Source organism: Macaca thibetana, chromosome 11 (assembly GCF_024542745.1).
Source record: "Macaca thibetana thibetana isolate TM-01 chromosome 11, ASM2454274v1, whole genome shotgun sequence".
NCBI lineage: Eukaryota > Metazoa > Chordata > Mammalia > Primates > Cercopithecidae > Macaca > Macaca thibetana.
Genome location: NC_065588.1, coordinates 96793790 through 96799789, shown reverse-complemented (window position 1 = coordinate 96799789; position 6000 = coordinate 96793790).

Below are 6000 nucleotides of genomic sequence, written 5' to 3'. Positions count from 1 at the left end.
ATGTGTCAGTCACCTTTTTAAGTATCGTGGTACAGCGGTAATCCAATACAGTCACTGTTACAAGGTTCACATTCCCTCATTGAATTGAGATTAGAATTCAATTCCCCCTGGCTTTGTGTACCTTGTACATTTGTATTGTCAACTTCACTAGCGAACAGATTCATGGTGCAAAGAAACTCTAATGAGACTAAAAAAGGAGCAGATGTTCTTAATTTCAAAAAGGTTGTTCATCAAAGCTATTCTTATATAAGTTGTCCAGGTGCTGTTGGCTTCTGAAAATGCTTATGAGCACCAGAGGCTAGAAACTCTGAGGGGATGTCCTCATTATTCCATTATATGAACAACTAGAAATGACGGGCAGAGTCAAAGCAAAGTAATTATCCTGTTAATTCAGGTCTCCACAAAATCTCCTTGTCTCAGCAGTTGCCTTAGTTCACTAAGAATTGACCTAACATAGATTTATGTATTTTCCCCAAAGGTCTTTCGCATTCATTCTGTCACTCAGCAACTATTTATTGAGAACCTACTACGGGTTGGGCACATTTGGAAATGCCTGGGTACAGCAATATTCCAACAGTCACTACTCTCGTAGAGTTCACATTCCCTTACAATTGAGGCAGCAGAAGAGCGATCCCCATTTTACAGAAAAATAAATGGAGGCTCAGAGAGGTTAAGTGACTCAGATCACGGATCAAGCAGAGAGATAATGGCCCTGTATTCTGATTCTTAGTACTTAGAGTTCACAACACTATGACATGAATAGATTGTTTTCATGAAATAGTTTACTGTAAAATGCTTTGCCATCTGTCACATACACATCGTGAAGGCTCTTGAACACACAAATCCTCTGTGGCATTGTTATTTAGAGGATTCAGTGCAAGGAGAGAGGTAGCTAGCCAGCAGGAGAGCTGTGGGTATCCTTGATTCATCTCTTTCTCTTAAATCCCACAGCAAATCTTACCCAGAACCCAGTCACTTTCCTCCACCTGCATTGCTATCACCCTAATCTAAGCCATCATCATCTCTCATCTAGATTTTTTTTCTTTTCTTTTTTTTTTGACGGAATCTCGCTCTGTCTCACCCAGGCTGAAGTGCAATGGCGTGATCTCAGCTTGCTGCAGCCTCTGCTTCCAGGTTCAAGCGATTCTCCTGTCTCAACCTCCCGAGTAGCTGGGACTACAGGCATGTGCCACCACACCTGGATAATTTTGTATTTTTGATAGAGACCAGGTTTCACCATGTTGGCCAGGCTGGTTTTGAACTCTTGACCTCAGGTGATTCGCCCACCTCGGCCTCCCAAAGTGCTGGGATTACGGGCGTGAACCACCATACCTGGCCTTATCTAGATATTTGAAGTAGATTTCTATGTGGTCTCACTGTCCTTCTCATCTTTGACTTTCCTCAACACAACAGCCAGAGGAATACTTTTAATTTGGAAGCCAGATCTTGTCTCTACCCTGCTAAACACTGCAAAGGATTCCCTCCTTTCACAAAGAATTAAGAGCCAACATCTTTACCATGGCTTACAAGGCCCCACACAATCTGGCTCCCATTTCACCTGACCTCATGTCCCACCATTCTCCCTTTTACTGTAATCATTCTAGTCATAGTAATCATCTCGATGTCCTCAAATCCACAGGGCATGTTTCTACCTCAGGGCCTTTGCATATCCTCTTCTGTCTGCCTCAAATATTTCACTCCAAATACCTGCATCTTTACGTCCTTCAGGTCTTTGCTCCAGTATGACCTTCTTAGCGAAGCCTTCCCTGATTCTCCTTTTTGAACTTGCCACACTCTCAAATACTTTCATTCCCCCTTATCTTGCCCTGTTTATTTTCCTCATCACACTTACCACCCTTTAAAAAAAAAACTACAGAAATTGCTTATATATTATGTTCAGGAATTTTTCTTTCTTCTATTCACTTAGGTATTCCCAGAAGCTACGATAATGCCTGCTATAACTGGTAGACACTCAGCAAATATAAGTTATTATTATTATTACTATCATCATCATCATTGTTTATAAATTCCAAAGAACAGGAACTATGAGGCTTATAGAGAAAGAAATTTTTTTTCCATTTGGAGACACTATAATTCAGAAAATGTGATCAAAGGTTTTCATAATCAAAGATATTAGATTGGAATCCCAGCTCTGTCATTTATTTGGGACCTTGGGTGAGATATTAATACTTGGCCTCTGTGAGTCTCAGGTCTCTTGAATATAAAATGGGAAAAATAATTCCTATATCACAAGATTGCAGTACTAAAGAGAGGATATAACACACAGAAAGTGCCTGGTTTGATCAGAGCACAATTAATGTGAACTCTCTCAAATTAGTAGTTTCATTTTACATCGGCCAGATTCTTATTTAATGGTGTGGCTTTGAATACATTCCTCCCACTCTTTGGGCCTCATTCACACAGCTCTACAATAAAAGGGTTCATTGAGGTGTTCTCTCCCCGTATAAGCCCATGACCTTGACTGGCTTGGAGGGCTCCAAAGGGGCTGACGGGAACCTGGGGCCTCACAAGACATTGCTTCACCCTTTCCCATGGGTTAGCTAATCTGCAGCTGTTCATTACTGAGCCCTTTAAAAGTCAACAGATAATAACAGGAGATAAATAAAACCTTTGTCACTTACTGCTCTACCTTGGTTTTACACAAGTGCTGCCAAAATGAGTTGCAACAGGAACCTTTGGACAGACTAGTCAAATGTTATGTGCTGATAAACGTTTATTTAGAATGCAGCTTTTTTTCCCTGGAATTTCTCAGTAATTAACCAACTGCTCTAATCAAGACCCTCTTAGGCAGCTGTTTAGATTAGTTTGTCCCCAAATTTCTCACCACTAGGTACTCCCCTTTATGCTCCCATACCTCCTACACATAAATCCCAAGTTTTCAAAGTTTTTTCCTACCTAATAAATTGCATGCATCAGGTGATCATTCCTGTATTTTTTTTTTTTTCAGAAAATATGTTCCCTGATATGGGAAATGCCTGGAGGAAGCCACTCTAGATTCTTAGAAACGATGAGAGTGATATCTTATAATTGGTCTGTTAGAACAGATTGGAGATTGGAGACAGGAAGAGGAAAGAGCTAGAAACCTCAGCCAGGCTGGTACATTTATCCAGTAAAGCGGAAATGGCTCGTGGTATTGGGGACAGAAAGTCATAGGTAGATCTGAGAGGATTTGGAAGAAGCAAGTCACAACCCCTGATGATGGCTCAGTAGTGTCGCGGCTATAAGAAAAGGATGGCCTTACTCTTTTGAGTTAAACTGTTCTGGGTAAACACCACCATCGATCAATGTAACAGAATCTAGCGTGGCCTCCTCCAGGCATTTAAAATGGAGTTTGGGGGTCAGGTCCTGTGGCTTATGCCTATAGTCCCAGAAATTTGGGAGGCTGGGGTGGGAGAATCACTTGAACTCAGGCAATGAAGAGAGACCCCATCTCTACAACAATTTAGTCAGGCGTGGTGGTGTGTGACTATAGTCCCTGCTACTTGGGAGGCTGAGTTGGGAGGATTGCTTGAGCCCTGTGAGGTGGCGGTTGCAGGAGCCATGATTGTGCCACTGCACTCCAGCCTAAGCAACAGAGCAGACCCTATCTCAAAAAAAAAAAAAAAAAAAAAAAAAAAAAAAAAAAAAGAAAGAAATGAGGTTTGGATGCTGAAATGTTAAAAGATGTTTTGTTGGTTTAAGTGGAAAATGGAATAAAATATTTCAAATCAGAGCTTGCTTGGAAAATTCAGGAAGAATAATCAAGGTAGCAACTGCTTACTAAATCAAGTGTACAGGCCTTTTCTTGGCATTGCTCATTGTGCAGCTTCCGTTTCCTATCCTCTTTGTTTCTCCTATGCCCACCCTGACAGGAAGGCTGCCTTTCCTCCACCTGTTGAAATCTTACATTCTCTCCAAGACTTAGTCCAATTTCTATCTCTTCTATAAAGTTTTTCAGGCAAGGCCAGTGGTTCTGAACCTTAGCTGCACCTTGAGATCACTTGGCACCACCAGTTGTCTGGAGTGCAGCTGGGGTGCACCCTCTGAGTGGTTCCAAAGTATAGTTAATGTTGAGAACCATTATTATAGGCCTATTTTAGTCCCTGTACATAGAAAAAATAAACAAAACAGACAAAGCCCTAGCTTTCATAGAGCTCATATCCTAGTAGGAAAATAAGCAATAAGCATGTTTTTAATAAGGCAATTTCAAAGACACTTGCATATGCAAGTTTAGAGCAGCAAAATTTGCAATCGCAAAAATATGGAACCAGCCCAAATGCCCATCAATCAATGTGTAGATAAAGAAAATGTGAGAGAGATATATATATAGACACATACACACACACCCCCCATGGAATTACTACTCAGCCATAAAAAGGAATGAAATAAATAATGGCATTCACAGCAACCTGGATGGAACTGGAGACCATTATTCTAAGTGACGTAACTCAGGAATGGAAAACCAAATGTCGTATATTCTCATTTATTAGTGGGAGCTAAGCTGTGAGGACACAAAGGCATAAGAATGATACAATGGCCAGGTACGGTGGCTCATGCCTGTAATCCCAGCACTTTGGGAGGCCCAGGCGGGTGGATCACGAGGTCAAGAGATCAAGACCATCCTGGCCAACATGGTGAAACCCCGTCTCTACTAAAAATACAAAAATGGCCGAATAGGAACAGCTCCAGTCTCCAGCTTCCAGAGCAAGCGACACAGAAGACAGGTGATCTCTGCATTATCAAATGAGGTACTGGGTTCATCTCACTGGGGAGTGCCGGACAATCAGTGCTGGTCAGCTGTTGCAGCCTGACCAGCCAGAGCTGAAGCAGAGCGAGGTGTCGCCTCACCTGGGAAGCGCAAGGGGGAAGGGAATCCCTTTTCCTAGCCAGGGGAACAGAGACACACAACACCTGGAAAATCAGGTAACTCCCACCCCAATACTGCCGCTTTAAGCAAATGGGCACACCAGGAGATTATATCCCACACCTGGCAGGGAGGGTCCCACACCCACGGAGCCTTCCTCATTGCTAGCACAGCAGTCTGCGATCTAACCGCAAGGCAGCAGTGAGGCTGGGGGAGGGGTGGCCGCAATTGCTGAGGCTTAAGTAGGTAAACAAAGCCCTGGGAAGATCAAACTGGGTGGAGCTCACAGCAGCTCAAGGAGGCCTGCCAGTCTCTGTAGACTCCACCTCTGGGGACAGGGCACAGCTAAACAACAACAACAACAGCAACAACAACAGCAACAAAAAAGCAGCAGAAACCTCTGCAGACGCAAGCAACTCTGTCTGACAGCTTTGAAGAGAGCAGTGGATCTCCCAACACGGAGGTTGAGATCTGAGAACACAGACTGCCTGCTCAAGTGGGTCCCTGACCCCTGAGTAGCCTAACTGGGAGACATCCTCCACTAGGGGCAGACCGACACCCCACACCTCACACGGTGGAGTACACCCCTGAGAGGAAGCTTCCAAAGCAAGAATCAGACAGGTACACTCACTGTTCAGCAGTATTCTATCTTCTGCAGCCTCTGCAGCTGACACCCAGGCAAACAGGGTCTGGAGTGGACCTCAAGCAATCTCCAACAGACCTACAGCTGAGAGTCCTGACTGTTAGAAGGAAAACTAACAAACAGGAAGGACACCCACACCAAAACCCCATCAGTACGTCACCATCATCAAAGACCAGAGGCAGATAAAACCACAAAGATGGGGAAAAAGCAGGGCAGAAAAGCTGGAAATTCAAAAAATAAGAGCGCATCTCCCCCTCCAAAGGAACGCAGCTCATCACCAGCAACGGATCAAAGCTGGACGGAGAATAACTTTGACGAGATGAGAGAAGAAGGCTTCAGTCCATCAAACTTCTCAGAGCTAAAGGAGGAATTACGTACCCAGCGCAAAGAAACTAAAAATCTTGACAAAAGAGTGGAAGAATTGATAACCAGAATAATTAATGCAGAGAAGGCCATAAATGAACGGACAGAGATGAAAACCATGACATGAGAA